Genomic DNA, 25,229 nt, shown 5'->3' with positions numbered 1-25,229 from the left:
GTTGGACAAAGGTTTTACATTTACGCACACCATTGAGTTAGAGTTTTAGACATTCTAAAGACTCTGTGATGCTTAGCAGTCCCTGACATTTCTTCATGCTATTGCAGAGTGAGGCATGACAGGCAGAGACAAAACTTCATGCTAGATGAAACTTCATTAGGTGAGGCATAGTGTCCAGAACCAAGATAATGGTTGCCCTACTATCCTTGGGCCTGATCAGACCATATAGGGAATATTAGGTACATATCTGGGCACCACATTTTAGGAAGGATATTCCCAAGCTAGAGGGCATCTAGTAGAACGTAACCAGGATGGTGAGAGGTCTGGAGAACACAGCACATAAAAATTAATTGAAGAAATTGGAGGTATTTAGCTTAGAAAAAAGGCTTGATGAGAAAGATAGAGCATTTATTAAGTACTTATTATGTTCCAGGCACTATACCAAGTGCTGGGGATTCAAATGCAAATAAAATAATCCTTGCCTTCAAGGAACTTTCTGATATGGGATAGATAAAGGAGTACTACAAAGAAATGGAAAAGCTGTCTTGTACTAAAGGGCCATTATGTGGAGGAGAAATTATATTTGTTTTCTTGGTCTTAGTGAGTAAGACTACCTAGAAGGTGAAAGCGCAGAGTAGATTTCAGTTTGCTTCAACATTCAAACTTTTATTCAGTATATATTCCACGTAGTAAGCACTTGGGATGCGAGAGGGGGGGAAGCAATCTTTACTCTCTAAGAGCTTACATTCTTGGTTTTTGTCCTTTGTTCTTGAAGAGGACCAAAATGACATCACTATGTTACAGTCAAGGTATAGTGTGGCTGATTGTGACTGATCAAACCAATGATCAAACTAATGATCAAACTAATCGGAATGCTCGGGCAAATAGTCCATGTGAACACTTGGGGTAGATTCTCTAAATTTGCGCATCTTGAGTTTCTTTGGAGCTACTTCAGTTCTATTTTGCTCATAGAGCACAGCACCTTCTCTGATGAGGGCACACCATGCTGGGCAGTCCTGTGCCAGTGTCTCCCATGTCACAAAATCAATTCCAAAGTTCCTAAGAGAAACCTTGAGAGCTTCCTTGTATCACTTCTTCTGACCACCATGGGAGCGCTTGCCCTGTATGAGTTCTCCATGGAGACAACATGTACATTGACAGATATATACAAAATAATCTTAGAGAGGAAGGCACTAGTAGAATGTAGATTTTGAGCTAAGTCTTAAAGCAAGCCAGAGATTTTTTTTTTTAAAGCAACAGCTGGCTTTTATATAGTGCTGTAAGGTTTAAGAAGTTCTTTACATTCGTTATCTCACAACACCCCTGTTTAGGAGCCTCTCAATTTCAATATCCTGGGACAACCATTCATTTACTTTCCAGGGTAGTTGTGAGGAAATAGCCACATGATCAAAACATCATAGAATCATTGATATAGACCTGCAAAGTCCCATGGAGGCCATCCCCAAGCCAGAGATTTTAAGAGATGGAGGTGAAGATGGAGAACACAGAGATGGGGGACAGCACATAGTACACAGCAAAGATGCAGAGATGAGTGATCGAGGGCTATAGATGAGCAACAGAAAATAGGGCAGTAGGGCTGGATTGTAGAGGGAATGGAGGGGAATAATGTGAAAGAAGACTAGAATATAGAAAGGGCCAGGTTTCGAAGAATGTTAAGTGCCAAACACAGGAGTTTGTATTTGATCTTGGAAATAATAGTAAGTCACTGGAGTTTATTGAGTATGCAGAGCAGGGTGACATGGCTAGACCTATGCTCAAGGGTGTGCTGGTAAATGTTTAACAATCAACTCTCTCAAAAAAAAAAATCACCACATATGCTGGACATACTTTCAAATTTCATTTGCATTATTACCATTTTTCCCCATCACTTTCTTCAGCCTAGGCAATCAACAAAACAATAAATTAAGCCTTGATTTGTAGCTGTGCCAATTTCTAAGGTATAAATACTCATATAGAAAATTTAATAATCTTAAGGCCGGTTCAAACTGCCTTCAGTACACCCCTACTTATGCTTTGGAACAAATCATTTTGGTAGTGGTGTGCAAAAGGGATTGGAGTAGGCAAAGACTTGAGGTAGGGAGACCAACTAGGAGGCTATTACAGAAGTTCAGGTAAGAGGTGATAAAGGCCTAAACTAGGGTGACTACATGAATGGAAAGAAAAGGATACAAAAAGTGTTGAGGAAAAAGAAATGACAAAATCTGGCAACTGATTGGATAAGGTGGATGAGAGTAAAGAGCTGAAAATGACAGTGAGATCATTAACTGGGTAAGGGGGAGAATAGTGGTACCCTTGATAGAAATAAGGAAGCTCAAAAGAGGGCTGGGTTTGGGAAGAATAAGCTGCTCCTGGACATGTTTAGTTTGAGATGTCTATGAGATAGTCAGTTGAAATGTCCAGTAGGCAGTTAGTGTTACAGGACTGCAGCTGAGAAGAGAGAACAGAGTACAGACTGCATAGAGCTGTGGAAAAATATGTGAAGAGATATTAATTGAACCCATGGGAGCTAGTGAGCTCACCGAATGAGAGAGCATAGAAAAAAGAGAAAAAACTTTAGAAGAGGGCCTTGGAAGATACCCAGAGCTGGGGGCAGAAACTGGATGGAAACTGAGGAGCCTTTAGACATATGTTGTTCAGTCATTTTGAGTCATGTCTGACTCTTCATGACCCCATTTGGGGTTTTCTTGGGAAAGATACTGGAGTGGTTTTCCATTTCCTTCTCCAGCTCATTTTATAGATGAGGACACTGAGGCAAACAGGATGAAATGACTTGCCCAAGGTCACACAGCTAGTAAGTGTCTGCGGCCAGATTTGAACTCAGGGAGATGAGTCTTCCTTGCTCCAGGGCCAGCACTCTATCCTCTACACCACCTAGCTGCCATCAGAAATACAGGTAAGAGGAAAATGAAGAGAGAACAGCATCATGATGTGGGGGAAAATTGCTTAACAATTAGAACAGTACAAAAGTACAAAACAGTATAAAAGTGCATTACAAAATGTCATAACAATTTGAACAGCCCAAAAGTGAAATGTGCTATTTCCGAAAATAATGGGCAGCTAATCCATACAACAGATGGGCCTAGAGTCAGGATGAGTCAAGTTCAAATCCGGGCTTAGACATTTACTAGTTGTGTCACCTTGGGCAAGTCATTTAACGTCTATCACTTTCAATTTCCTCCATTGCAACATGGGGATAATAAGAGTATCTACCTTCCAGTGTTGTTATGATGATCAAATGAGATAATAACTGTAAAATGCTTAGCATGGCGTCTGACATATAGTAGGTGATTAATAAATGTTAGCTATCATTATCATTATTGATGATGATGATGATAATAGCATCTACCTCACAGGAGTTTTATGAGGATTAAATGGGATATTTGTAAAGAGCTTAGCATAGTACCAGGCACATAGTAGGTGCCTAATAAGTGCTTATCCCCTTCCCCACTTCACTTCCTTTCTCACTGGAGTTCTCCAAGTACAGGATAGACTACCATCTGTTAATAGTGTTGTAGAGGTAATTCTTTTTCAGCTATGGGCTGTACTAGATGGCCTCTAAAGTATGTTCCCTTGAAGTTCTATGATTCTATGATCTTGGTCATAGAATCTTTCTCTTAAACAACAATGGGTAACATTCTTTGAAATGGATCTCTAATTAAATTTCACAAATATTTATTAAGTGCTTACTATGTGTAAGATACTGTGGTAGGTGCTGGGGATAAAAAGACAAAAGTGAAATAGTGTCTACCCTCAAGGAGCTTATATTCTACTATATTTATATAAAATGAGGCTAACAAGGGAGAGATACTTTTATTTTTCAGGGGACAGACCCTATTAGACAAGGAATTCTGACTAATGCATTGTACAATGGAGAATGCCCCTCCAACTTTGAAGATGATAAAAGAAGTTCTTACCTGTTTAGCTGGTAGGATGTCTCCAAAGCATCACCATGATGCTTATGACAAGTAAGCTGGCAATGAAAAGAATCTTAGTTAAACAACAATCGGCTGATTCTTTCTTTTGGGCAAAAGGACATGTATAAGAAAGCATGTAGTAGTGGTAGTGTAGTAGTAGTAGTGGTGGTAGTGGTAGTAGTAGTAGTAGTGGTAATGGTAGTGGTAGTGGTAGCAGTGGTAGTAGTGATAGTAGTACTGGTAGTAGTGATAGTAGTAGTAGTAAGCATTTACAAGCACATATAGCAGATTATGTGTGTTTTTACTGGCCTATTGGTCTTCTGAATTCACAGACAGTGTATACCTTGACAATGCTTTTGTGATGTAGTAGGAAGAGAATTGGACTTGGAGTAAAAAGAAATATAGATTCAAATCCCACCTTTGACACTTAGTAGCTGTGTGACTATGATCCAGTCTCTTAACCTTCCTGAGCCTCAATTTCCTCATCTGTAAAGTGAAGAACACCATTAGTAACTATCTCACAGTCTTATTGTGAGCACCAAATGAGATAATATATATTAATATGTCTTGTAAATCTTAAATATCATATGAAAATCAGTTTTGCATTCTTATCATTTTACATATCAAAATCCACTTAAAGGTTGACTCTCTCCTCCACAAATTCTTGAAATTACATGGACTCTTAGTTGACCATCTTTTGTCTTCAGAAAGAGTCCTTAGTTTACTTGGAAAATTAATTTTGTGATAAAACTTTGGGTATGTTGTAACTATATATCTCATTTTTGTAGCAAAGTCTTATGCAATTTGCATTAATTTAAAAAGAATATGTGGTACCTTCCTTCTTGGCAATGTATAAAATCCTCTTGTCATTGTAATCTTGAAGCTTGACAATATTTCATGATGAATTGAATTTGGGGTTTACCTCTTTTATCATCTTTGACTTACAGTCTCTATTTTTTATATTTTTTGGGGGGAAATTTCTGTATGATTTTCTGAAATATAATGGTCAGTTTATATTTTCTTCACAGTTTTTAGGATATCTGAATTCTTAAAATTTCTCTCCCTGTTCTGTCTTCCTTATCTGTCAATTTTGTCTGCATAAGTTCTGAATCTCTTTTCCACTTGCATTCTTCCCAGTACTTGTCTTCTACCTTTCTCTGTTGTTTCTTCTATTGTGTCTTCCAGTGAAAGACTCTTGCTTTACATTTAGTCAGTTATTTCATTTATTTTTTCAGATATTTCTCTGCTGTTGAGTTTCACCAGTATCTTGACTTGAGATTTCTTAATCATATGAAGTATTTTAATTTCATCTCACGTTATTTTTACTAAGTTAATTTCCTTCTTCATTTTCTTTTATATGCCCATTATCCATTTTATTATGTCCCGATAAAAATGCCAGCGGTATTTCTCATATATATGTTGGTACTTTAGTATATTTTTTTCTGGCATTTCTACCTCTTTTTTTTTAATCCATAATATTTTGTCATCACTTTACAACTCTTGCTTATTCATTTTTTGGGCATTTTTCCCCTTAAAAATCCATTAGAGGTTTCTGGTAGTTTTTACTTCTTTTAGGTATTTCTGTTGCTTTTTTTGGAGATAGTATTAAAGAGCTCATTCTTATGAAACATTTAAATACTTGAATTTTATAGATTTTCAAGTGTTTTCATATACATTTTTCCTTTGATTTGCACAACATTTTAAAGCAGGTAATCAAATTAAATGATATGTGGAGTATTATATAAAAGCCAGGTACTTATTTTATTAGTCAAACATTACTATATTATTTTTGTTTTATAGAATTCCTTGTTTTATTGGAAATGATGAAATTATGGACCAGAGAAGTCACTTCAGGGGAAAGTCATTCTGAATGTACATCTGAAAGCCTTTCCTATGATTGAAATAATTTAGATGGCAGACCATTTTTTTTCCTACCATGTTCCCTTCTCCCCCGACACACATACAGAGCGCTTCATGTGGCAACTAGAGGGGTGTGTCTAAGCATCTCTATTTGGAGTATGCTGTATCTATATGAACCACCAGGTGGTGCCCTAAGTTCAAACTGTACTAGCTCATTTATACTGCACATGCGTACATGCAGAGGTGGGACCTAGCCTTTTTTCCTAATGCTTTCCTGGGTTGAAGTCAAGGGGTAAAGATTTTTGTTGTTGTTGTTGTTTAATAAGCAATTGCATCACATGAAATTTTCCATTCTGAGGAAGTTCCCTCCAGTAATGCAAATAAACAATTGTTCTGCAATTGATAATCTAAGAGAGTTGCCTGGACATAAATAAACCTCAATATATATCAAAATATTAATAGCAGGATTCTTTGTAGCAGCCAGGAATGAGAAACAAAGCAGATTACCACTGAATGGGGAATAACCGGACAAATGGTGGTGTGTGATACACCACAAGAGATGATGACTATGAAGAGCAAAGAGAAGAATTTAAAGACCTATATGAACTGATGCAGTGCAAAATGAACAGATATAGGAAAACAATAAACACAATAATGTCAAGGATGTAAATGGAAAGAATTGCAACAAAATGAAACTGAAAACTGTATAATTATAATGAGCACGCTTGACCCAGATGAAAAATTTCACCTCCTTCCCCTGTTAAAGGTATGGAACCTTCTCATTTGGCTTTTATATTAGATGATTTGTTAAACTTTTAAAAAAAAAAGTCTTTGTTATAAGAGATGGCTCAATGAGGAAGGGAATTAGAGGAATGTATTTGGAAATATGGTTTATTACAAAAACAAACGGTATTGATAATTTAAAAAAAAAACAAAGATTGGAGAGTTTCCTGGGACATCAAGAGATAAATTACATCCATTAGATCATAAGCTCCTAGAGGATAGGGACTATCTTTGTATTCTTTGTGCTTGACATAGTTCCTGGCATAAAGTAGGCACTTAGTAAATGTTTATTGATTGATTGATTAAGATGATTTGCCAAGGGTCATTTATCCACTCTGTGTTAGAGGGAGACCTAAACCTTGATCTTACTAACCCTGAAGCCAGCTCTCTACTGACTATATCATTTTACCTTTAATAGAATTACAGCTATTTCTATAAAAATTATTCATAATCTGCATGATGCTTTTTCTCTCTTGCTCTGTAACATCCTAATCCCTTGATTTCCCTAATCTTCTACATGAGTAATTTCCAAAAGTTATTCATATATAGATTAAATATAAACTTTACTCTTTAGCACCTTTGGTTTCCCTACTCCACTCCTCCCTGTTCTCCCCCCCCCCACACACACAACTTGGGGCTTGTGAGCCCTAAATTGGAATAGCCCTCCCTCCTATTTCAGAGCATGCCCAAAGACTGGGCTTTCATTAGCCAGGCTAGAAAATGAAGGTAACAATATCAATTTTAACTCCTTTCCCCTTTCCTAACAAAATCTAAATATAAATTCCCCCTAGATTTCTTGAGATGATTGGACTAGATTGGAGGTTCTTAATAGAGGATTATTTTGAGAAGTCTTCCCAAGACTGCCCAAGGGGTCCATGATACAAAAAAGGTTAAGAACCCCTGGATTAGATGATTGTTAAGGGCCCTTCTAGTTCTACTTCTATGATCTTCCACCAGTCAGTCAGATTAGTCAATAAGCATTTATTAAGTACCTACTGTCTTCCAAACACTGTGCTAGGTACTGAGAATACAAATAAAGGAAAAAAAAAAAAAAAAAAGGAACCCAGCCCATACTCTCAAGGAACACTCAGTCTAATGGAAGGGGCAAGGCATAAACAACTATGTACAAACAAGATACATATGGGATCAATTGGAGATCGTTGTTGTTTGCTCTTCATAAAGAGGACCAAATGACATCATGATGTTGGCATCAAGGTATAGAGTGTTCAGTTGTGGCTGATCAGTTCCAAATGGACTCAGGAAGCTCTACCACAGGTCAGACACAAGTGATCCATTTGAATGTTTGGGATGGAGATGTCCCTAGGTTTGTGACTCTCACGTTTCCTTTGTGCTACTGGGAATCTGCTTTGCTCATAGAGCACAGCATCTTCTTTGATGTGGGCACATCATGCTGGACAGTCCTGTGCCAGTGCCTCCCATGTCTCACAATCAATTGCAAAGTTCTTCAGAGAGACCTTGAGAGTGTCCTCATACCACTTTTTCTGACCGCCTTGTGAAGGTTTGCCTTGTGTGAGTTTTCCATAAAATAGTCTTTTAGGTAAAATACATATAGCATTTGGACTACATGGTCAGTTCATCAGAGTTGCACTCTCTACAGCAGTTTGAATGTTTGGCAGCTGAGCTCAAGAGAGGACCTCAGTGTTCAGTATCTTATGATATTCCTAAAACAATTCTGGAAGCAGATGAATTTTCTAACAGGATGCTGGTAGACTGTCCAGGTTTCACAGGCGTACAACACTGCAGTCAGCAGAATGGCTCTGTAAACCTTCAGGTTTGGTAGGCAGCCTAATACTTTTCTCCCACACTTTCTTTTGGAGCCTCCCAAACACTGAACTAGCTCTGGCAATGTGTGCATCAACTTCATCATCGGTGTGTGCATCCCTGGAAAGTATATGGCCAACGTAAGTGAACTTATCCATAGCATTTGAAATTTCGCCATTTGTTGTAACTGATGGTTCCACATGTGGATGGTGGAGTGCTGGCTGGTGGAGAAACTGTGTTTTCTTGGTGATATCTATTTTTTGGCATTCTAGGTTTAGGGGATTATATTGGATGTAGCAGAATGGTAATCCCTATCTCAAGGTAGATCATAGGAATGTAGATCATAGATTTAGAAGAAGAAAAGAAATGCATAAGATAAAATTGTAAATGAAAAAACAAACCACAAAACAAAACTGAATCCCCAAAGAGATTTGAGAAGATGCCTCCTGATTCATTTGAAGAAGTTAGGGTTCACTGGTATAGATAACTGCATATGAGATATTTTTTCAATGTACTGATCAACCTTGCTCATTTTTCTTCCTCTTTTAAAAAATGTTTTGACCCTCCTCAATGCCAGTATTTTCCGTCTATGGTTCTCTCCAATTTATCCTTTCCATATTTTGTTTGTGCATAGTTGTGTAATAATGATTACCCTGGCTCTCATTGCCTGAAGGCCAAATGAGTTTACAAATGATCCCTCCCCCAGAATTTTCTAGTTACCTTGAAAGGGTTTGGGAGCATCTAGGCTCTCTTGGTTCTAGCCCCTAGGAATGATGTTCTTTCAGCTGTAGAGGTCCCCACAACCCCAGTTCCATTTAACCACTTAACAGTTACATTGTCTTTTACAAAGGAATATTTATTTCAAAGGTATAGCAATAATAATATTAATAGCTAACATTTATGTAATACCATGTGCCTGGCACTGTACTATTTTGTTGTTGTTGAGTCCTTTCAGTCATTTCTGATTATTATCTCATTCCATTCTCACAACAACCCTGCAAGGTAGGTGTTATTATTATCCCCATTTTACAGATGAGGAAACTGAGGCAAACAGGTTAAGTGACTTGATGAAAGTCACACTACTAGCAAGTGTTTGAGGCTGGATTTGGACTCAGGCCTTCCTGTCCCAAAGTTCAGCACTCTATCCACTGTGTCACCTAGCTACCTGTGCCAACAAATAAATACATAATAAATGTATAATATATTTATATTTAAATATAAATTGATAGATATTTATTATTAAATATAAATAGATATATTTAAATGTTGTGTTGTTGTTTAATCTTTCAGTCATGTCCAACTCTTTGTGACCCCTTTTTGGGGGTTTTCTTGGCAAAAACACTAGAGTGGTTTGCCATTTCTTCTCCAGTTCATTTTACAGAAGAGGAAACTGAGGCAAACAGGGTGAAGTGTCTTGCCCAGGGTCACATAGCTAGTAAGTGCCTGAGGCCAGATTTGAACTCAGGTCTTCCTGATTCAAGGTGCTGCACTCTGACCATTGAGCTCTCTCTCTCTCTCTCTCTCTCTCTCTCTATATATATATATATATATAATATGTATATTTATATTTTAATACAAAATAAACATATAAACATTTCCTTCAACACCTGGGAGGCATGAATCCCTCCTGTACTACCTCATTCTCTTGAGAGAAGGAGATTAGCTTTACAGCTTAACTCAGTTCCTACATAATACAGATCCACAAAGTTCCAAGTCCAAAGCCAACTTTGGGCTCACATTTCAGGCATGCTGGCTTCTCAGGGCTTCCCTGCTAGGTTGGCTGGCTACAAATCCAACCTGGAATCCTACCTCTAAGGTCACCGTGACTCCATTCTGGGTCCAGTGGAGATTCCTCTGGCTGTGCCTAAAACTGAACAGGACAAACAAAACACCACAACAAAACCCCAAGCCAGTTTCTAAGGGCCACAGGGTAAAGGGGGGAAGGATGAGAAGGCACCCTTGCTCAGGGTGGACAGGACTCTAACCTTTTCTGGTTTCTGAGGGAAGAATGAGCATCCCAGTCTGGCAGTTTGAAAAGAAGCAACTTGCTCCAACTCTGTAGCCAGTCAAAAGAAGCCATTGCCACTCCCATGGTAGCAGAATGTAAGATGTCTTCCCCCAGAAGCAAGGTGCCTCCAGGTTAGGTTATCTAGGCACTTGCAAAATCACCATTATAGTTGTTTGCATGCTATCTCCTCCATTAGATCGATCCTCCATTAGATAATTTTTTTTTTTGCTTGTTGGTTCATTTGTTTGTTTTTTTTTTCTTGTATCCCCAGCGCTTAGTACAATGCCTGACAAGTATTAGGTGATTAATAAATGTTTGTTCACTTGACTTTGTTATAAGGTTAGCTCTCCATGAGGGCTAGAGGGAGGGATATAGGGAGGAAATCTAGGTGACATTAATGAAATACAAAAGATCAAGAAATATCTTTTTTTGTTTTAACAAAAGAAGTAGAATGGACCTTAGTCTAATCCCCTCATTTTAAAGATGAAAAACCTGGGACCTAGAGCAGTTAAACTCTCTGCCCAAGCTCACAGAAGGAATTTGAACCCCTGTCCAACTCCCAATTAACAGTTGCTTCTCCTGCACCACACTGGCTTCTCACTAGATCTATGGTCTGTGGATTAGAGCCGAGAGTATGTGGAGGTGATTATTGTGAAAAAAAAAAGCTTTGAAAAAATAGACTGCCTTACACCTCCACTCCCTTCCCACATCCTTTTTTGTGTATTTCACTTTTGTCTTTGTATCCTTACACTAACCTTCGTTAGACTGGAAGCTTCTTGAGGGCAGGGACAGTCTCTTGCCTTTCTTTGTATCCCCAGCACTTGGCTCAGTTCCTGGTACATAGTAGGCACTAATAAAGGCTTGCTGACTGTCTCACTGGTGCATAGTATGTATTTAGAATGCTTTTTAAAAATTATTTCTTTCAAAGGTCACACTGATTTCTTGACTCTCAACTCACTGTGCCTCAGGATAAGAGACAGTAGTGGCTGTCCAGGATTTTCCAATATCTCCCCTTTCCTTTCTAGTTGAAATCATGATACCAATTGTAAACATGGGGCTGACTTTGGTCAAAGAGTGTTGTGTTGAGGAAGATCTCTGGGAGTAGAAGAAGCGAGTCTGGGACACATAAAAATATGTGGAATAAGAAGAAGTGCTACTGATGAGGATGGGATCCAGACCCCAAAAAGGAAAAACCCTGGGACTTTCCCACGTGGCCAAATCTCTGGCATTCGCCTGAGGCTATAATCCCATCCACTGGCCTTTCATTGTGGCTGCACCCAATCTCCCAATTCTGTTACCCTTAACCTAGCCTAGCCCTCCATTGTCTTACCTCCCTATGGCCCCAGGCCACTTCCCACCCTTAATCCTAGCTAGGCTCCTTTCTCCCTTGGTCCTGTGGTCCTGGTCCCTGGAGTTCTACTACCTCATAGACTACTTGGCCACTCCTAGATCCCTCCTATAGTCTTTCTGTATATAAGGTCCATCATCATGTCTCCATTAAGACGCTCAGATTCTTACAAATCTAGCCACTGCTTAGATTTTTACAATCTAGCCAATACCTCACAGACACTCAGATTCTTAGAATCTAGCCACTGCTCAGATTTCTATCTTTAATAAACCTTGTCTTTGGCTGAGAGAAGGCTTGGGTCTAATTCTTTCGGGCAGGACCCGTGTGTCTTGATCTCCGGGTCCCAGTGCCCCTAAACCTCTAGACCTCATCAATACTCGGGGAGTTTGGTTTTCCTCCTGGCACGGTTCCATAATTCCCCTCTCCTTGCTCCCCCATACAGGATCCTTATGATTTAAGTTCTTTTCTGTTTTATCCAGCTGTTTTGGAAATTTTCTCTTCTGCAGGGAATGGAGAGGAAAAACAACTCCATCCTCCATTTCCAGCCTTAGGAACGATAGAATCTCAAGAAATTGGGCCCGTTCTACTAAGAACCACAACAATGGCACTCCACCTTCCAAAGTGCTGACTCCACCTCTCCCTTCACTATCCCATCTCTTGCCACTAGACCTAAGTGGCATTGGAGGAGAAAGAGGCTGGTGACTTTGCGCCAAGCTTCCTCACTTAAATCCAATTCACTTGCATGTCATGGCATCATCTTCCTGATGCCATGGTCTTCTTTGAGAGCAAAGGACAAGCAACAACATCTCCACAGTAAAGCTGGATATGCCAGAATGTGGATGAGGGGTGAAGACCAGAAGCATCTTGGAATCTGAGAACTTTTAAGTTGGTAGATGTCTCAACAATCAACAATAGATCCAAACTCTGTACACCAAAGGAAAAATAATAAGAGCACATGTTAAGGTGTCTGAATCATTTACAAATATAATCTCACTTCATCCACACTACAGCTCTGGGAGGGAGGTGCTACCACTTACCTCCATTTTAACAGTAGAGGAAACTGAGGCAGAGAGGGGTTAAATGACTTGCCCAAAGTCTCATAGCTAGTAAGTGTCTGAGATGTGAATTTGAATTCAGGTCTTCCTCACTCCAGGTCCAGAATTCTATCCACTGTACCTCTGAATATTCACTATAACAATACCTAACAAGTGGTCATCCAGGCTTTGAACTGTCTCTCTCAGATTGGATCTCTCTATCTGGCCCAGACTGGAAGTGGTGTAGCCTGTTTGCGTTGCTGATGGCCTTGAAAGTTTTGACCTGCTGTTTCCTACCTGGTTCCATTTTTACTTCCTTGGGCAGTTGGTGGCCTCCTGCTGCGAGGTGAGAGTGATGAGGCTCTCCACATGGGTGCTGGACTTTATGTGGACACCCCATTGACTTTAGCCTTACTGTGCCTCAGAATTCCCCAGCTCAAGAGGTCCCCTGGCCTCAGCCTTCCCTTACAGTAGGGATTACAGGCCTGCACCACCATACCTGGCACCAGCCATTGCTGAAAGACCTCTCAGGAGGAGGAACACACCCAACTCTGCAGGCAGGCTTTTCTACCTTGGCATAGTTCTCATTATTAGGGAGTTTTTCAATCCTAAATTTACTTCTTTGCAGTTTCTCCCCAAGGCTCCTAGTTCTGCCCTTTGGGTTCAAGCAGAACAAAGCTAATCTCAGCTCTATAGAACAGTATTTCCAATGCTTGAAGACTGCTCTCCTGTGTCTTCCCCCCACCCCCAGCTTCTCTCCAGGCTGACTTCCCCGGTTCTCTCAACCAGTGGGCCCCTCAACATTCTGGTTGCCCTTCTCTGGATTCTATTCAGCTCCTCCATGTCCTTCTAAAACCATGTGCCCAGAAGTGAACACAATCCTCTACATGAGGTCTGACCAGGACAGAGAGTACAGTGGGATTATCACCTCCCTATTCCTGGAAACTATTCCCCTCAATGCTATCCAAGGTCACATCACCTTTTGTTCTGGCTGACATCACACTGCTGTGAGTCATATTTGGCTTGCAATCCACTAAAACCCCAGGATCTTTTTCAAAACAACTACTACCTATCCAGGCCTTTTTCCTTACATTTGTGAACTTGATTTTCAGAGTAAGGGGGAAAGAACTGTGGCTTTTGGAGTCAGAGGACATGTATTCAAATCCTTCCCCTGCCCTTTAATACTTCTGTGACTATAGGCTAGTTACTTAAACTCAGTTTGTCAGTTTTGTCATCTGTAAAATAAAATGGTTGGACTAGATGAACTTTGGTGGCGTTTCTAGCTAGGTGACGCAGTGAATAAAGTGCTGGGCTTGAAGTCAGGAAGACTTGAGTTCAAATCTGACCTGCACGACCATGGTAAGTCACTTAACTGCTCTCTGCCTCAGTTTTCTCACCTGTAAAATGGGCATAAAAAATAGTACCTACCTTCTCGTGTTGTTATGAGGAGCAAATGAGATAATATTTGTAAAGGGCTTAGCACAGTGCCTGACATAGAGTAGGCGCTTAATATACGCTTGTTTGTTTCGTACATCTGCGCTCCTATACTTAACTCAGAACACTGCTCTATACGAGTTAAAGTCAGATGACCCTTTCTCCCCTATGCTGCACCCTGTCTTCATCCAAAAAAACTTACTCCCTATAGAGAGCTGAAGATGTCATCTCTCTTCACCCAAGATTTGGGAGAATGAAAACAGGCATAAGAATAAGTCGATAATAATAATAAATAATAATATATTAGTATTACAATTAGTAATTATAGCAGTTCATGCTCTTATTGTCCTTGCAGGTGCTCTGCTGGTCACACGACTGAGGAAAGCTAGGCTTACAAAGGTTAAAGGACTTGCTGCGGGTCTCATAGATGTGAAGCATCTCTGGATTCCAATACAGGGACCTTTCTGGGTAATGCTGCCTGTCACAAATGGCTACATTCACAGGACTCGACGGCTTCCAACAACAAGTTGTTGTTATTCAATAGTTTCAGTCGTGTCCAACTCTTCCTGACTCCATTTGGGGTTTTCTTGGCTAAGATACTAGAGTGGGTTTGCCATTTCCTTCTCCAGCTCATTTTGCAGATGAGAAACTGAGGCAGAGTTAAGTGATTTGCCCAGGGTCATACAGCTAATGTGTCTGAGGTTGGATTTGAACTCGGGTCTTCCTGACTTCAGGCCTAATGCACTGTCCTAGTGCCACCTAGCTGCCCAAGAAGACCAGACCCCTTCCTTCATTGGTGACAGGGGGAGAAGGGGAGAAAGAAGGATTGAGAAAGAAGGGGATGAAGATTTGGCCAGCTACCATGACATCTCAATGAATAAAACATTTATTGAATGCCTACTATGTGGAAGGATTTCTCTGCCTGGATGATGCCTCAGTTTAGTCCTATATGAGTGGGAGGGTAAAGGTCTGAGTCCAGCTGGTACTGTGGAGATTGACTCGCAGTCTTTTTCACTAGCCACTGCCCAGTTCTTTTGCCCGAGCCCAGGCTGTGGTCTCAGTGTCCCACTCCCACCCCCTCCTCCACGCCTTTGCCCAGGGCTGCTAAATCAGGGTGGTGGTTTGGGGGTGGGGTGGAGAGGGTCGGTCCCCAGTTCTTTCTTCACCACCCTGGCGCCGAGTGAGATCGAGTTACTGGAGGCGGGCTACTCGAGGCCAGGCTGGATTTGAATGTGCAAATAAACAGAAGTCCCTTTGATCAGGATAGTCTGCGGGGGAGGGGGCAGGGAATGAAGGGTCCAGGTCAGGGAAATGCATACCAGGAACTCTGAAAGAGGGTTGCTGAGTGGTGGGTGGTGAGGGCGTGCTCCTCCCTCCCTCCCAATTTCCTCTTCTCCCGTCCCCCTCCTCACTACTTACCCCACCCCAACTATCAATGCTGTTGGACGGAAGGATGTTTTCAAAGGTAGCTCCTGTTTGCCAAACCCCCTCCCCATATAAGCACCCCCCCCCATTCAAGCCAAAGGAAGGCTAGGACCTGGAGAGAATTGGGAGCTTTCTTAGGTGTCAAGACCCCACCTACTGAACCCAATTAGACCTCCTTCTTGGTGTCCCCCTTTCCTCCAGCTTCCTCAAAAGCAGGGAGGGGCAGATCCACCCCAATCCACTCAGCCTCACCCCAAGGTCCCGGGGGGGCCCTCCAGCCCCTGGAGAGCCAGAATGGGACAATAGGGTATGTGTGGTTCAGGGTGGGACAATGGGGTGGGAGGGAGTAGGCCCTATTGTGTGTCCCTGGGCACCAATCCACAGCCACAGGCAGGGGAGGAGAGGGAGAGACAAAGGAAGGAAGGGAAGAATGAAACGGTAAGTAAAGGCAAACAAAAGTGAACCAGGGGAGACAAAAGCTGGGAACAATATTCCCCAGGCGATAGGCTCCGGAACAATAGGGACAGTGACAGTCCCACAAAGACACCAGTGTCTCCAAGTAGACGTTATCTCAGGCAGTGGTTGGCAGCCCCACTTGGGCTGCAGCTATTTTCAGTACTGCTTTTGTACCACACTGAACAATATTCCTTGCATGGCTGCTGATAGAAAGATGAGAAGGTTTCTGTTTGATTCTCCTTTCCAACCACCCCACCCCCACCCCCAGCCCTAGTCATGCTTTTCTTCTGCCCCCTATTGCTAGGGACCCCAGGGACACCGGTCCGGAGCTCAGGCCCCTGGCCCGATAGGAGGTGCGTGGGTGCATCGTCACATGCCTAGAGTCTCCATCAGCTCTGCTGGGCCTGGAATGGAGGGGAGTGTGGGGAAGCAGGTTAGAGCTGGTGTGTCTGTTGGAGGCTTAGTGGGCATGGCTGGTCCTGCCAGCCCAAATCACACACACACACACACACACACACACACACACAAAACCTGAAGCAATAACCTTTTCTCTGCAGTTTGCTTGGCTGCGTTATTTGTTTGCTATTCACCGGATGTCAAAAGGGCGGCTGCCCTTCCTTCAATGGTCCTCCAACCTTTGACCCTTTCTCCCTAATCACAGTCCCTCTCCTCCTCCTCATCCTCTTTTCTCAGAGTCCCCAGCTCTTACATGTCTCTCTCTAGCATCAGCCTCTGTTCATCTTCCTCACCCTCCTTCCACTCCAGCACCCTTTTGTTCCAGCCCCCAGCCCTTATGTACTGTTCTGACACAGGGGGAAAAATCATCATGTTATATGGATATCTCCTCACGTTCATTCTGTTCTATTGCTGTGTCGGTCATTCCAGCCACTATCCTTAGCTGTGCCCGTTTTAACCTCTCCTCTCTCCCTTTGCTCTTACATAAACCCCTTGTTGGTAATACTTTTAAAGTTGTGTCAAGTCCTGAAATAAATCAAAGCCATAAATTGAGGAATAGAATATCTTTAATTCAGATAACGGGGTAGCAAATCTGCCATGCTGGGAGGTGTCCCATGAGTGTAGAGCACAATGGATTTCCCGATCAAGACACCCATGAAGGGTTCTTTATACTTTGTATTTTTAGGAGGGGAAAGGGAGGAGATAGCATGAGGTAGCAAGGTGGTCATGAGACCCCATGGGACCCAGATTGGTCCTTGGCCATCCAGGCAAGGAAAAGCACTTCATTCTGGTTGTTTTGCTCTTCACACCACGAATCCCAATGGAAGGGGGCAAGAACATCAGAAGCAGAGATCCAGCTTAAGGTAGGTTCCTCTACAAGGTAAAATCTCTGGGTGGGGGTGGGGTGGGGACTTAGAGTATGGTTCAGCTCAACCTAATTGAGAGTAAATATCTTAAGAGTAGAAATGTAGGGACATCGTTGAAATTCTAACATTACAAGGATCAATTAAGGGAGTGGCAGTCCATATTACATTTGGTATTAACAATTTCTGTGATTATATTAACAATTTTTCTGTCAGTTGACAGCATGAGATGGGGTGTTGAGCAAAGAGAGGGGAGCCCTGGCTAACTGGGTTTAAAGTTGTTTTTTTCTCTGTTTTCTCATGGTGCAAGGGTGAGGATCCTGCAGCTTCAAGGCACAGGTTCCCCCCTCCCCATAGTGTGACCAGCTGCTCTAAATACCAGAGTCTTCTAAGAACCTGGCTCAATGATCAATCCTTCTTGCTTATTTTATTTATTCTTTTATTTAATTTCTGAATTTCAGGATGTTATTGTTTTCAGGTTGTTGTTTAGCTGAGTAAACTGAGGACCCCCCTTTTATCCAGCTCTCAACTTTCTGCATCAATGAAACCTTTTATGATGAAAATGGAGTCAAACTACATAAAGGGATAGGGACTGGCCTTAGGATTTCTTGCTATAGGAAACTCCCTCTATTAATACGGACTGGCAACTTCCTTGCAATTTACAGTCTTTGTAAGTTGTCTAGACCATCGGTGTCATACTCAAATAGAAACAGGGCCATTAACTACGGGAAAGGATCCTTGGGCTTCATATTGATTTAGAAAATCACATATTAACATTATCTATGTTCTATTGTAGTTTTATTTATTTTTGTTAAATGTTCCCAATTACATTTTAAGCTGGTTCTGGTGCACTCAGAAGTAGTGCAGGTTGAAGGTTTGACACCTCTGGTCTAGAGCAGAGAGGTTAATTGACTTGCCCAAAGTCACACAGCCAATATGCAGTCAGAGACTCTAGAACCTAGGTCTTCTTGGCTTTGAGGCTCAAACTATGTACAGAGAATCAAAAGAAGATCTCACCAAGAACTTCTGGATTGAGAACAGAGACAATATAAGGAGTGACACAAGGTGTCTTCTTATGTCTCAACTAGGTAGCTCAGGGAATAGAGCACTGGTCCTGGAGTCAGGAAGACCTGAGTTCAAATCTGATCTCAGATACTTCCTACCTGGGCAAGTCACATAGCCTGCCTCAGTTTCTTCTTCTGTAAAATAAGGATAATAATAGCACCTACCTCTAGGGTTGTTGTGAGGATAAAATAAGATGTTTGTAAGGGGCACATAGTAGGTGCTTAATAAATGATTGTTCCCCTCCCCACACCCCTTTGTGTTTTGTATTGTTATTTTACTGTTTGCATATATATCTTATTTCATCAATAGATTTTAAATTCCTTCATGTCAGGGGCCTTTGGGTTGGTGTTCTAGAGCTGTTCTCTTCCCTGGGTGAGTTACTTCTACCTCTGTGGTCTTCAGTGTCTTCACCGCAAAAATAAGTGGGTTAGATTAGATGACTCCTAAGGTGTCTTCCAGCCGTAAATCTATGATTCTCTGGTCCCTTCCAGCTCAGAATCCTGATTCTGTGTCTTGCTTAGCCATTTGCTACCTTGGACACTTCAGCTGGCTGGGTCACTTACTGCCTTCTTGGCCCTGACCAAGTCACATCATCATCATCATCATTCCATTTATTATTATTTTATATAGTGCTTTAAGATTTGTGAAGCACTTTACAAACATCTTATTTTATTTCATAAATTTATTTATTTACAACCACTCTTGGAAGTAGGTGCTATTATTAACCATGTACAGATGAGGAAACAGAGGCAAGTAGAGGTTAAGTGATTGCCCACAGTCACACTGCTAGTAAGTATCTGAGGCAGAATTTGAACTCAGGTCTTCATGATTCTAGATTAATGAGTTTTATTCCCAGTTTCCTTACCTGTAAAATGGAAATGTTAACTTAGTTCCTTCCTGGGGGTGAATCTGTGGAACTGTAGCATAAATGAGCAAGTGTTTTTCTTATTTGCAATTCCCACAGGCAGCCTAGTATATATCTCTGTGCCTTTGCACTGGCTGTGCCTCATGCCTGGCATACACCCCTTCCTCATCTAGATATCTTAGATTCTCTTCTTTTCCTCAAGACTCAGATCATGTGCCCCCTTCTACAATGAAACCTTTCCTAACCTCACCAGCTGCTGGTGCATTCTGCCACAAAATCACCTTGTTTCTCTGCAGGCTCTTAATAAATACTTGTTGGTAGATTATATACCTATGTATGTATAGTTGCCCTTCCACTTCCTTCCCACCCACCCCCCATATAAACTCTTTGAGCTTAAGGACCTTTGCCTAGCATAGTGGATGGCACAGAGTAGGCATTTGCTGAATGTTTGTAGATAGATCGGTGTATAATGGGTTCCCAGTAAATACTGACTAAATGTAATTCCACCAAAAATATTTTAAAGGAAGAACCCCAGAGCTTTGGGTTCTCAACCAGATTAGGAAGTGTGATATACAGAAAAGTGTTGGACTGGAAAGCAGAAGACCTGGGTTTGAAGTCCAACTTTGGTCATTACTACCTGTGTGACATTGGACAAGTCACTTCATTTATTAAAATAATTTCCTTATCTGTAAAATGAGGAGGTTGAACTGAGATGTAGAAGGCCTATTATCATTCTAAATCTATGACCTTCTTCTTTCCCTAGGAGACTCCTTGGGCATGGTCCCGGCTGGAGGCAGAAGGATAGGCAATAGGCACACTGACCTCTAGGGATCCATCAGCCCCGACAAGCCTCAGAACTTATGTTTGCCATGACATCTTTTCCTCCTAGTCCCTGATTGCTTTCTGTAAAAATAATAATGACCAGGGGCCAGCAGTGGGTAGTATCTGAGCAGCCTTACAGAAATCAAGCAGCTGAATAAAGCTGAGGATAAATCCTGGCACCTCCATGAATCGAGCTGTGTGATCCTCTAGTGAGCTGGTGGAAAGCTCTCTCCTCTTGGATCTATGATCCCACGGAACGAAAAGTGGCCATGGAGTGTGAGCCCCGATGAAGGGGAGAGCCACTTAGTCTGAAAAACTGGGAGAGAAGGGTGGGAAGCTCCGGCCAGGCAAACTGGAAAATCAGCTTTTGGGGCTGTTCTCTGGGCCACTGACCCCTAGCATCTACCTCCTATCCCCACCCTCCTGCCTTTTAGACTGTGTGACAAGGAGGAGGGCCACAAATAATAGGGACGGACCCAAGGGGCAGTAGTCTTGGTCTGGTCAGGGTCTGTATATGTGCAAAGGAATAGGCGTCCCTTTCACCTGCATGGCTCTTCATCGATAATCAAGATACTATATGTGAAGAGCTTCGAAAATCTTAAGGTGCTATAGAAATGTCAGCTGTTAACTTAGGTATTAATTCTGACTTTTCAGCACCCAAGGGGTCTAGCTGTAGCCTGGATCTTTTTTTTTTTTGAAGCAGATAATTTAAAAATATATTTTGACTTTTTTTGGTAAAGCAATCATTAACAATTATGTATTTACCTTTCTGTTTTGTTCCATAGAATCCTACAATTTAAGAACAGAAAAGCACCTCAGAAATCATTTACATTTTAGGGGGGTTGGAAAAGAAGGGAAAATAAATCTTTCTCAAATTTGTTACACATTTCTTTGATTTTTAAAACTGACTATAATGCATGTAATTTAATTTCTATTTAATGACTCAGGATGATTACCAGGCATACATGTATATAAATTGTCTTTATTTGTTTGATTGGTTTGTCGAGACTAGTTTTCTCTTTCTTACCTGGCTGATAGTGCAGTGGTTTCTCACCTTCTCTGTTTCCAGCCTGGGCCATTTGGCCTTTCCTCAGGCAGCTTGGTGGCTCTACTGATAGATCACCCAGTCTTGAGTTAGAAAGACCTGAGTTCAAATTTAGCTTCAAATACTTACAAGCTGTGTGAACCCAGGCAATGTACTCAACCCTGTTTACCGCAGTTTCCTCATCTGTAAAATGAGTTGGAGAAGGAAATGGCAAACCACTCCAGTATCTTTGCCAAGAAAACCCCAAATGGGGTCATGAAGAGTCAGATACCACTGAACAACACAACCATACCAGTTTACTGTTCTTTTTTAGATTCTATGACTACCTCAATTTTCTCACATGTAAAATGGGGATAGTAATAGCAGCTCCCTCCCAAGGTGGTTATGAGGATCAAATACAATAAAGCATTTTTGCAAACCTAAAAGTACTGTATAAATGCTGGCTATTATAACTTTTTGGTTCCCTCTCTTGCTATCAGGCTCCTATCAATCATCTTCTTGCTCTAATTTTTGACTTCTAATCTTCTTGTGAGCTTGAAAACCAGATGGCCAAATTTACTAGAACTGTGGATAAAGCAAGAACAAATAGTCTCTGAATGAAGGTTAGAGGGGCTGTCTGATGAAAAAATTGCCTAAGTTTTAGTGGATGGCTTGTGAGGCACATATTTTGGTTTTTCTGTTTTTTTGTTATTATTGATTTTAGATGTTTTCAGCTGTGAACTGGAAAAGGGCAGATGAAAAATAACTGGGTTCTGTATAGGTAAAGTGTTATTATACAAACAGTTGTGCTGAGAAAAAGAAAGCTGATGCCTCAGACACTGTAAATGGGTATTTTTCTGTTATTTCTGTGACATCAAGAGGACCCCAAGCAGGTGGAAAGCCATCAGTTTCCTAGGATCTCTTTCTACTTAACCCAAGGAAGGAAATGTCTTTCCCGGGTTCAAAGTCTCAGTAGTGTCACAGTTTCTGGGAGAAAAGTAAACCTGAGCAAGTACAGGTAGCCCAGAGCTGAGAGCTCTGTCATTTTAGAGGACTGAACATCCTCAACTGGCCTTGTGCTGGCACTGAATGTGGTCAATAGGGAGCGATGAGAAATGAGAGAACCCCCCATTGAACTGGGGCATGGTGCAGCAAACACTGCATTTTGCTTCACAGGATCTAGGTCCAACTTCCTGGCACTGCCACTTACTGTCTGTGCGATCTTACCCAAGCTGGGTCTCAGTTTTCTTACCTGTAAAATGAAGGCATTGGATTAAATGATCTCTATGATCCCTCACCGTCTTTCACAATGTGGACAAAGAAAAGCGATCATGTGGAATTGGGGGTTCTTCAGCTATGGGATATGAGCTCAAATCTGGCCTCATTCACTTACTAGCTGTGTGATCCTGGGCAGGTCACTTAACCCTGTTTGCCTCAGTTTCCTCATCTGTAAAATGAGCTGGAAGAGGAAATGGCAAACCATTCCAGTATCTTTGCTAGGAAAACCTCATGGATGATGCATGAGATCACATAGAATTGGATGTAACTCAACAACAACAACAACCTGTACAACATCTTTCAGACCCCTTTCTCTCCACTTGTACAGTCACCATCCTCATTCAGACCCTTATCACTGCATCTTTGAACTATTGCAACAAGCCCCCCAATTAGTCTTCTTGCCTTGAGTCTCTGCCCAATCCACCATCCTCCACCCAACTGCTGAAGTGATTTTCTTAAAGTTCAGGGGCTGATCGTGTCACCCCTACCCAATAAACTCCAGTGGCTCCCTCTTAGTCACTTCTGTGATCAAACATGAACTCCTCTGTTTGGTATTTAAAGCTCTTTCCTGCCTGCCCCCGTCTCCTACCTTCCCAGACTTAATCCACATTACTCCCCTCCACACACCCTATGGTCCAACCAAAATGGCCTTCTGGTCTTACGACTTTGCACTGGCTCTTTCCCATGCCTGAAAAACACACCTCCTTCACTTTTATCTCTTGGAATCTTGGACTTCTTTTAACATTCAACTCAAGCACCACTTTTTGCATGAGGCCTTGCCTAGTTCCCACTATATACTAGCAACTCATTCCCAAGGTTAACTTGTATCTACTGTTTTGTGTGTAATAGAACACTGTATATTATTTATGTCACTGTATATAACACTGTATGCATGTATATATGTGTGTATATATATGTGTGTCACACACACACACTCTCACCCATTAGAATGTAAGCTCTTTGAGGGCAGGGACTATTTCAATTTTAACTTTGCTTCGCACATAGTGGTCACGTAATAAATACCTGATGATTACTATGTGCAAGACAGTGCTAAGAGTTGGAAGGAGATAAAGAAGGAAAGAATTACTTGCCTTCAAGGGCTTACAACCTAAAAGGGGAAATAAGACACAACTAGAATATGGGAAGAATGTCGTAAGTATCATGGTTGGTTGATTGCTGTCCTTTGTTCTTGAAGAGAACCAAAATGACAGGCTCTATCCCAGGTCAGACACAAAAAGTCCACATGAACATAAGAGTAATGAACACAAGAGTAATATAATATATCAGAAGAAAAGGACAGCAGGAGTGTTATTAGGTCCAAAGGACTGAGAGCAGGAGATATTTAATGAAAGAAAGGAGTGGATTATGGGTGGTGGAAGAGGCATCCTAAGGGGAAGGAACAGCATGAGCAAAAGGGAAGTGAGAGAAAAGCATTGCTCCTCTAAGTATAGCTGGCAGTTCCCTTCAACTGGACTGTACAAAATAGACTGGGAAGAGAAGCTGGGGCCAGAGCATGGAGAGTGTTGAATGCAGGGCAAAGGAATTTGGGCTTGATTCTATAAACAATGGGGAGTAGGGGTAGTGGTAGCTCATGTTTTGCTAATGCATTCAGATTTACATAAGCACTTTCCTCAAAACAGCCCTGTGAGGTGGGCTAGGACTGACTTTTACCCCATTTTACAGAGAAGGAAACTGAGGCTTTGAGATATTAATCAACTTACCTAGAGTCATACGACTAGTAAGTCTGTGAGTAAGCCAACAGATATTTATTAAGCACTTAGTATAATGCTGGGCTCTGTGCTAAAACCCCAGAGATATAAAGAAGGGTAAACACAGTTGTTGTGGTCAAGGATATCACATTTGAATTGGGAAGACAATACAAAAACTGGGTACATACAAGATATATACAGAGTAGATGGGGAGAAAAATCTGAGTGGAAAAGGAAATAGCGGCTTAGAAGTCCCGGGTGGTACCCAGGTCTCTTTAAACTCAACCTCCCATGAAAGCTTTAGAGCGGGGGTAATGACTTGATCAGAATTGTGCTTTTAGGAAAGTTAATCTGGGAGCTGTGTGTAGGATGGATCATATGTTAGAATTCTGTGAGCCCACGATAACAGGCAGTGAAGACAGATAGGCACTGGAGCGTGCTGGTTGGCAGAAGGAAACCAGCTTGAGATGTTTAAGTTGCTTTAAGGAATCCCTGAAGGGGTTAACCCTGCCATAGTGACTGGATCATTTAAAACATCATTTAACCTGGGGTCTGAGAACTAAAATAAAATATTTTAATATTTCAATTAATTGGTTCAATTCATCAGTTAATTGATTCTTTGACAATCTGTATTTTATTTTATACATCTAAATCATTTATATATCTAAAATCATCCTGAGAAGGGGGTCTAAAGACTGCTAAAGAGGTTCATGGCACTACAGATATGATAAATATTTAGATTTGTGCCTGCTCTGTGCTCAGCACTGGAATACCAATGAGAAAAAAAAAGAAAGTCCTTGCCTTAAAGGAGGCTTTATACAAGTGTTCCATACAAATAGTATGATATCATCCACCAATGGAAGCGTTTGGAGAACTTTGACATCAATAGGAAATCCTTCTTTTGTTTAGTCTTTATGCAGGGCACCTTCTTTGACAAAGGCAGGGGCCTTAGGTTAGAGCCCTAGATTTAGAAAAGGAAAGACTTGGGATTGAATCCCGTGACCATGTGGAAACTATTCATCCTCTCTAAAACTCAGTTTTCTCATCTGTAAAGTAGGTGTTTAACACTTATAGTATCTTCCT

The sequence above is a fragment of the Vombatus ursinus genome, unplaced genomic scaffold, assembly GCF_900497805.2.
Source record: "Vombatus ursinus unplaced genomic scaffold, bare-nosed wombat genome assembly UNPS02014798.1, whole genome shotgun sequence".
Lineage (NCBI taxonomy): Eukaryota > Metazoa > Chordata > Mammalia > Diprotodontia > Vombatidae > Vombatus > Vombatus ursinus.
This window is presented reverse-complemented; position numbering follows the sequence as displayed.